Raw genomic sequence first — 10,057 nt, forward strand, 5'->3', positions numbered from 1 at the left:
GTGCCCCAGTATGGCCCGGGATGTCATCGGGTACGTCCGCAGTTGCTCAGTCTGCGCCATGTCCAAGCCTCCTCGTCACCTCCCCGTAGGCAAGCTAGTGCCCCTGCCGATCCCACATCGACCCTGGTCTCACCTGGGAATCGATTTTGTGACTGACTTACCCAACTCAGACAGGTATACCTGCATATTGGTAGTCGTAGATCGTTTTTCCAAAGCCTGTAAGCTAATCCCCCTCAAGGGACTTCGAACCACCCTCGAAACTGCCGAAAGTTTGTTCACACATATCTTCAGAAACTTCGGAATCCCCGAGGACGTAGTCTCTGACAGGGGACCTCACTTTATCTCCCATGTTTGGAAGGCATTCTTCCGGCTATTAGGGGTCACTGTCAACTTGTCCTCAGGCTACTATCCCCAGACAAACGGCCAGACTGAGCGGAAGATCCAGGAACTCGGACGCTTCCTCCGGGCATACTGTCATGACAACCAACACAGCTGGAGCCGTTTCCTCCCTTGGGCCGAGTATGCACAGAATTCCCTGAGACAGACCACCACCGGCCTCACGCCGTTTCAGTGCATACTCAGTTACCAGCCGCCGCTCTTCGTAGACCACTGGTTCCGAGCGAGCGAGAGAGTGTGGGACTCAGCTCATCTCCACCTCCAACGTGCAGTGCGGAGGCAAAAGGCCTTCGCAGATACTCGGCGTACTTCCACTCCCACTTACTATCCAGGAGAAAAAGTATGGCTGTCCACCCGGGATCTGCGCCTCCGTCTGCCCTGTAAGAAGCTGAGTCCCCGCTACATTGGTCTGTTCCTGATACAGAGACAGATCAACGAGGTCACATATGAACTCCGACTCCCACCCAGGTATCGAATTCACCCTACTTTCCATGTTTCACTCCTTAAACCTCACTCTCCCTCTGCTCCAGGACCCACCGAACCCGACGAACCTCCTCCTCCAGAAATCCTTGACCAACCGTCCATCTACCTGGTCCGAGACATCCTGGACCCACGGCGACAGGGTGGTCGGCTGGAATATTTGGTCTATTGGGATGGTTATGGACCGGAGGAACGTTCCTGGGTGGCCAGGGACGACATTCTGGACCCTTTGCTACTAGAGGACTTCCATCGCACCCATCCTGGTCGCCCCGCCCATCCAGGATAATCACCCGATCACAGTCACCTGAGTTCTGATCACCCGCACCTGCTGTCACCAATCAAGCCACACTACAAATTCACACACATCACACTTACTCACTGTCCGGTCTACCGTTCACTCCTATGGACTGTTCTAGACTCTCTCAGCTGAACTCACCCAGAAAGATTTACCTTCTGTCTCTCCCGCGATCCTCCAACGACTCCTTGGAAACTGTTCCACGATCTCCAACGAACCTGCCAAAGATACAAACCACCAGAACTCAGATAAGAACCCCAGAATCATTCACTGTGCTGACACTCATCTGCATTTACCTCACCCGTTCCATTCCTCTGCTGATCCTGTCAATAAACCCTCCTATTTTGCACTTACCTGTTGTTTCCGGCCTTGCTTTGTGACACTACGTGTACTGCGTTAAGCTGAGACTTGTTATAGCACTTGCGTATCATTGCTCTTTTGATGATTTTGATTGCATCCATTGTCCTCGTTTGTAAGTTGCTTTGGATAAAAGCGTCTGCTAAATGACTAAATGTAAATGTGTGTATATATATATATATATATATATATGCTATAAAATAAACTCTAATAATTGCTTGCTCTATATCCCTTGAGTAAACCATTTTTCATTTTTTACTATGCCCCAAAGCTTTACAATGTACATCATTTGTATTAATGTATTATGCATGCCATATACCACCTATAAAATGAATTATATAATATTTACAGTGTTAATAGAGGAAATGGTTTCTAATGGCAGAAACCAAACCTCCTTTAGTCAGGGAGAGTGTAGTTATGACACTAAAAGGACGATGAGCAATAACACTCTGTGGTGTCTATTAGAACTTCCCAGAAAGTTATTAAAACTTGAGTTAAATCACCAGGCTTGAAGCTGTAAAGAATAGATAAAATGGTAACACTTTAGTTTAGGGACCATTTCTCACTATTAACTAGATGCTCATTAGCATGCATAATACTAGCATACAGTATTGGCTGTTTATTAGTACTTGTAAAGCACATATAATGCCTCGTACATCATGATTCTGCAGATCCCTTAATCCTACTCTAAACTTAACAACTACCTTACTAACTATTAATAAGCAGCACATTAGGAGTTAATTGAAGCAAAAGTCGTAGTTAATAGTTAATAATGAGAACTGGTCCCCAAACTAATGTGTGACTGATAAAAGTCTTACTGTTTACACTTTTGTTTAGCTATTATAACACTTTACATTTGTCAATGCCATAAAACCTACCTGGTCTCATGGCAAAAACATACCTGGGGGCACTTTTTCGCGAGACACGAACTACGTACCAATAAATATATATAACTGCAGTTTCCAAAAGAAATGAACACTAGAGGCAGTAAAACTCCGACACCTTTTATTCCTTTTCACACAAATTTATAGAGTTTCGATTAATGAAGCATAATTTTCACACAATTACTTGGAGAATATTATGTTATGACTTCAAAACAATTTTAATATGCTGGGAGATATGAAAACTGATGCTTTTGAATGTTAGCATAGCACATATCCAGCTTCATATCTATGGGTTTTCATAGATGGTACGTTTGTTCGGTAGCTCACGGAGTACGGAGACGTACTTGAGAGGTGAGGAGCTCCGGTTCAAATCCTGTGTAACTACGGTTCGACAAAACAGTTGAAATCTGCATATAAGGAAGTTCAAATGGCACGGTTGCATCAACAAATGCATTTTTATGTGAGTTTTGCATTTGTTAACACTATCGGGTAGGTTTAGGGTTGGGTTTGGTGTAGGGCATATTTCCAACATGATAGAGCATTAACTTCTAGCAACAGTCCCCGGATATTGGAATTCTGAACCGCCGCAATACGTACCTGAAGCAACGTAATAAAAACACAGCAGTACGTACCTATATCAACGTAATAAATACGTGCCAGTGTTCACATATTGAACCCGTGTTTTACCGCCACTCATTGGACATTTCTCTTTGAAACTGCGGCTAAACGTGCAGTAAGGTATGTAAAAACGGTGTTGCAGAAAAGTACCCAGAGGTATGTATTTTTATGAGACCAGGTTGCATAAAACCTATGTTTACTTTCTTAATGAACAATATCCATTTTTTTCAGTAGCAAATACAGTTTTTAGGTCACACTTTATTTTAAAGGGTTAGTTCACCCAAAAATGTGGATAGGCCTACTCTCCAAAATGGCGCCAGGGTGGAGGAGGCGAATTGTTGAATAAAGTCGTTTGTTTTTTTTTTTCTTTTGCGCACATAAAGTATTTTCATAGCTTCGTAAAATTACGCTTGAACCACTGATGTCACATGGATTATTTTACCGATCTCCTTTCTATGTTTCTGGATCTTGATCGTGTAAGGATCATTGCTGTTTATGGGAGGGTCAGAGTGCTCACGGAATGCATCAAAAATATCTTAATTTGTGTTCCGAAGATGAATGGAGGTCTTACAGGTTTGGAGCAACATGAGGGTGAGTAATTAATGACAGAATTTTCATTTTTGGGTGAACTATCCTTTTAAGGTCCAATTCTCGCTATTAACAAGCAATTAACCTTTTGCCTCAATAAACTCCTAATTTGCTGCTTATTCATAATTAGTAAGGTAGTTGTTAAATTTAGGGATTGGGTAGGATTAGGGATGTAGAATATGGTCATGCATAATATGTGCTTTATTAGTATAAAAACATAATAAAACAATAAAAGTGTTACCAGTTTTTTAGTACTTGAATACTATATTATCATTACTTATGACGAACTATTGCCTGTATATGTGATTCAGTTCATGGAACAAGGAAAGGAAGAAAGTTCATTTGTCTCTCCTCATTTGTCCCTCATTGTTCACAGGTGTTCCTTAACTTTGTATTTTTATGTCCCTTGTGTATTTTTACCCTTGTGTTTCCTGTGTCAGTGGTTGGTTCTCATGTTGATGTATGTCTATGTTGTTGGTTTCCTCAGTTCTACTCTAGTGTTTCCTGGTTTCTGCTCCTTGTACTTGGATTATTGTTTGTCTGATTGTTTGTGTTCTCACTTAGCAAATATCTGGATGACTTTTTTTCTGCTTGTACATTATCATAATTTGTTAAACTTTCAGTATAATATCTTGCATGAATATCACTGCATTTCTGAGTGTTATACAGCATATATATTCCTCTCTGAAATACTGGGTACTCTTAAAATTTTGAACTGCTTTTGCATCTTCAGGTTGCATTTTGGTTTTGTTTGCTGATTGCTTACCACTTACAGTAACAGTATAAGTGGTTACATCTGCATTACAGAATGATGACTAATTCAGATTTTTTTTTCTTTCAAATCATTATCTGACAAAACCACTCTTCCCTTTAAGTGATGTTTCTGGAGTTAATTCAGATTATAAAAGAACCATGAAGAGCTCCATCATCTACATATGAAAAACATCTTCAGTCCTGTAAGTGGATTCACAGTCTTATTCCAGGTAAGATCATATCATTTCATGCATGAATTGTTTTGTCTATATTTTAAACTGTCATTGTGTTTCAACCTCTAGTGTCACTGTGGATCTTTTAACAATAAAAGTTAAAAAAATTTTGCAACTGTCTGAAGTGTCCAAAAACACAAATACATAAAATGTACAGTATTTATTATGTAAATACATACATAAAATGTAATTTCTTATGTTATTTTTGGTTTGTTTTATGTTTATGTAGGTTCTTGTCTGACAAAACCATTCTGATTTTTTTAGGTGATAAAAATATCATAATCATAGTCAGCTCAACACCATCATATACTCGTGAGCAAAGTCTTCAGTCCTGTAAGTGCAGGGATGGGCAAAGATACATCAAAATGTATTTTAAAATAAAATACCAAATACCTTAATTTTAAGTGTATCAAAATAAACTACAAAATACAGCAGCCACACCAAGTATCAAAATAAACTACTGTATTTTTGATTTGACAAGCTAGTTGATAAAAAACAACAACCGATTAACTATAAAAACTGATTGGCTAACGCTATTTTTCCCCTTATCAGTGCTCTTTTATTCTTTCATGTTAACTGACGGCAAATCTGAATGATGCACTATTTAACTTTAATCAACATGTACAATTGACCATGACATCCTCACCTTATCTTATTCCAGAAAAGTCACTCACCCAATGCAGAATGGACTAAATCAGCACCCTGATAAAGAGGTTGACTGGCACAAAGTATTTTATGTATTTTGAAAATACAAAAATACTAATCTTAAATGTATTTAAATACAAATTACATTTGATTTTTGCCGAAGGCTTTCAAATACAAAATACAAAATAGTATTTTGTATTTCAAATACGTATTTTAAATACATGTATCTGAAATACTGCCCATCCCTGTGTAAGTGGATACACAGTCTGATTCCAGGTAAGAGCATGCCATCTTATGCATGTTCGTATCTTTGTTCTTTAATCACTGTGAATGTCCTTTACGGATACTCTATTCAAACCTGGTAAGAGATTTTTAAAGTTTATTGAAGTTCTTTTGATTAAATTTTGAAAATGTATTTTCTGTACAATAGAGCACAAAATGGAATTATGTCTTGGGTTACTTGACTGTAACCCTGTTCCCTGAAAGAGCTGGAATGAGATGCTGCGTTTCATTAATGCTGACAAGTACATTCTTTGTTCGAATGGTTGTGAAGCATTTGTGGCAAACCCACCAAGAATTTGGCTTAAATAACCTGCGTCGATTATGTTATTATAATGCATGGACGTGAGAGGTTATAAATAGACGTGAAATGGACACACCTTCAAGTTATACTTTTGTCTGAAGAGATGTCCAGGCACACCTACAGTGTAGCAATGAGGAGCAGCATCTCGTTCCTGCTTTTTCAGAGAGCAAGTTTAGAGTCAAGAAACCTGAGACGTTCCATATCAAAAGCTACACCCGTTGCTGCATTTCATTAACATTGATGGGAACGAGAATACACCACCGCACTGGAAAGTATCTGAACTAGAGCCCTACACGGGCCTCGAATTTAGGCCCTAGCCCGGCCCTGGCCCGAGACGCTCAGGCCCTAGCCCGGCCCGTGTCCGACAGCTTATCAGAATTACTGGCCCGAGCCCGACCCAAGCCCCTCTTTTTTCCCCCCTTCTCCCAAAACAGCTTATACTACTGTTTCAGCTATTAAAATAGTTCAGTTTTGTATGTAAAAGTGATAATATTTCGTTTCGTTTTTTTCATTAAGTTAATTTAGAAAAACGTTTGGATCATTTTTTTTTGTTCGTTAAATGTAAGTTTTTGTTTTTTAAAGTAACGACCAATCGGCCAGCGGCAGACAGTGAGCTGATAACCTATGTTTGATAAATTTAGCCTTCTCAAATCATCACGACTTGCATAAAATAAAATCTATAGATATAAAACAGTTCAAGCATATCACAATGTTAGTTTAAATGTTTAGCTTATATAAAAGTGCGCTATTATACGCATATCTAATTGTTTGTGCGGAGAGCTAAAGCACGCTTTACAGGACATGGAGGCGCCGGCACGATCACTTGCATTGGAAACAACTTAAAATATGCCATAATTTTTGCTCATAAACGAAAGAGTAATACATCACTCGGAACTGTAAAGGGTCTACTTTTATTTTATTTGAGTGCACTCACAATATCAACAAAACGTTGTGCTTTTATAAAATAAAGGATACATACAGGAAGACGTCAAGACGATCGAGGCGGATACAGACTGCTCGCTGTTATCCTCAAAAACCTCACCAAGGTATGTCACACCGTGTGATCAAACTGTTCTACTAATAAATTAATTTCTTATTATGTTGTGTACTCGATAACTTAAAGGTTTGGTGTTTTTATTGCTCCTTAGATCTGTGTTGGACTGTAATGTTGGCGAACACTTAGGCCTGTGTTATCAGAGGACTTGCTAACATGAAGAAAACGGTCCAGAGGTCTGTAATTATACGTAATGAATGGATTTTAACTTAATTTAAACTTTAGTCATTTTAACTGCTTCTATTCATTTTAATTGTTTAAGATTGCTGCGTGATAATTAGTGTGATGAGCTAGCAATGTTAATGTTTAAGTGCTAACCCTTAAGGCTGCATGCATTTATTTGATCAAAAATAAAGTTAAAAAAGTAATATTGTGAAATATTATTACAATGTGAAATAACTATTTTCTATTTGAATATATTTTAAAATGTAGTTTATTCCTGTGAATTTTCAGCATCATTACTGCAGTCTTCAGTGCATGATCCTTCGGAAATCATTCTAACATGCTGATTTAGTGCCGCATTTTTATTGGTACTCAGTTATCAATAATGGTTCTTATTATTATCGTAAAAAAAAAACAGTTTTTGCTGCTTAATATTTCCTGGAAACATTTTTATGATTCTTTGATTAATAGAAAGTTCAAAAGAACATAATTTATTTTAAATATATATCTTGTTTTTGTAAAATGTATAAATATCTTTACTGTCACTTTTTATACACACACACACACACACACACACACATCAAACATTTGAATGGTTGTACATCATGGTTTCTGAATATATTAAATAGCATAACTTTTTTTCAATGTTGATAATAATCAGAATTTTTTCTTGAGCAGCAAATCAATCAGCTTATTGGAATGATTTCTGAAGGATCATGTGACACTGACGACTGGAGTAATGATGCTGAAAATTCTGCTTTGATTACAAGAATAAATTACATTTTACAATATATTCACAAAGAAAATAAATATTTTAACTGATAATAACTTCTAAATTGTAATTCAATTTATTTCTGTGATGGCAAAGCTGAATAAATAACTTTTCATTCATCAATAAATCCTGAAAAAAGTATCACAGGTTCCCAAAACAATTAAGCAGCACAACTTTTGTCCAACACTGAGCTTTGATCAAAGCAATAAATAATATTTTTAAGTATATTAAAATAGAAACCCATTATTTTAAATTTGAATGCTTCACAATATTACCGTTTTTTTCTGTATTTTTGATAATATAAATGCTGGTTTGATAAGCAAGAGACTTATTTTAAAAACATTAAAAATAGTAATGTGTCCAAACTTTTGAGCAGCCCAGTCCCCTTATTAAGCAGGCAGAATGCTTTAAGGTGCATCCTGAATGATAAAAACAGAGCGGGGCACTGAAGAGACAGACATGTATTACATTATATTGTTTGGTATGGTTTTTTATTTATAAAATCTTTGCCAAAAGATGCTTTTATTTCTGTTAACAGTATGCTCCATGTTAATTGAGTAAATTAATTGAGAAATTGTCCAGCAACACTATATAACAATTTGTTTCAATTTCAGGTTCCACCTGAGAGCCGGGACTGTCAAATAGTAAGGTGAGTCCCTTTTTTTTTTTTAAGTGTTCAGTGCAGGTTGAGTTATTCAAGCTATTTGAATGCCACAATGTATGAGTATTGATAATATTGAGTGTCTGATAATGTTACTAGTGCTGTTCAAAACTGTTTGTTAGGACCGACTGTGGCTTGCAGCTTTCTGGAGAAATGCTCCTTCAAATAACTTCACACTCAGCATCCTGAACAATATACCTGTTATGACAGTCATAATGCTATAGTCTGTGTGCCATTTGGGCACAAACTATTTTTTTTCATCTCAAGTCGGTGATTAAAGTAAGTGTGCAATGGAAAATTACAGGAAAATCAAAAATGTTTACCATGGATAACATTTATGATGTGGAAAAGCATATACAAGTGCATGCATAATTATTAGGTGAGTCAATATTCTGATCATATTTTTAAGCACTTTTACCAATTTCAAACCACATCAATCACTATTAATTTTGTTTACAATCATATATCTTATAATTATATAATCAATAAGAACTGGAAGTGAAAAATGCTCACTGATGCTCCGGAAGGAAACACAATGCATTAAGGGGGTGAAAACATTTGAACAGAATGAAGATGTGTACATTTTGCTTATTTTGCCTAAATATATTTTTTTCATTTAGTACTGCCCTTCAGAAGCTACAGAAGATACATACATGTTTCCCAGAAGACAAAATAAGTTACATTTACACTGATCTTCAAATTCTTCAAATGCATTGTGTTTCCTTCTGGAGCATCAGTGAATGTTTGAACCTTCTGTAATAGTTGCATATGAGTCCCTCAGTTGTCCTCAGTGTGAAAAGATGGATCTCAAAATCATACAGTCATTGTAGGAAAGGGTTCAAATACACAGACATGCTGAAAAAGCAACACGTGTGGGACCAGAAGTATTTTTCTAAAGGACAGCAGGCAGTTCAACTGCAGGACAAACAAGGGACTCATGAACAACTATCACTAAACAAAAAACAAAACAAAAACAAGCTGTGGATCATTCAGGTAACAACACAGTATTAACAATCAAGTGTATGTAAACTTTTGAACGGGGTCATTTTTATAAAGTCAACTATTATTTTCTCTTGTGGACAATATATTTTATGTGAAATATCTGATTCAGGCCAGTACTAAATAAAAAATAACATGCATTTTGTATGATCCCTCTTTTGGTAAAATAAGTAACATTTTGCAGATTCTGCAAGGTGTATGTAAACTTTTGATCGTATGTGTGTTTATATATACAGTATGTGTGTGTATGTGTATATGTACAGTATGTATGTATGTGTATATACAGGTGCATCTCAATAATTTAGAATGTCGTGGAAAAGTTCATTTATTTCAGTAATTCAACTCAAAGACTGGTTTAAAGGGTTAGTTCACCCAAAAATGAAAATGATGTAATTAATTAGTCACCCTCATGTCGTTCTAAACCCGTAAGACCTCCGTTCATCTTCGGAACACAAATACACGGATACGTTTTCTACGTTGTTTACTCTTTGATTTGAACGTACAGAAAGTATTCTCGTAGCTTCGTGAAATTACGGTTGAACCCCTGATGTCACATGGATTATTTTACCGATCTCCT

General features: G+C 36.9%; 1 long non-coding RNA gene across 1 annotated transcript; it reads left to right on the forward strand.

The window, feature by feature from the left end:
• Nucleotides 1–6,813: 6,813 nt before the first annotated feature.
• Nucleotides 6,814–8,469, forward strand: LOC107699325 (uncharacterized). The gene is made up of 3 exons (XR_001635450.1): nt 6,814–6,878; nt 6,981–7,062; nt 8,435–8,469. It is a non-coding gene; the product is annotated as an uncharacterized LOC107699325 (long non-coding RNA).
• Nucleotides 8,470–10,057: the final 1,588 nt, after the last annotated feature.

The sequence above is a fragment of the Sinocyclocheilus anshuiensis genome, unplaced genomic scaffold (genome assembly GCF_001515605.1).
Source record: "Sinocyclocheilus anshuiensis isolate Anshui unplaced genomic scaffold, SAMN03320099.WGS_v1.1 scaffold42, whole genome shotgun sequence".
In the NCBI taxonomy this organism is placed as follows: Eukaryota; Metazoa; Chordata; class Actinopteri; order Cypriniformes; family Cyprinidae; genus Sinocyclocheilus; species Sinocyclocheilus anshuiensis.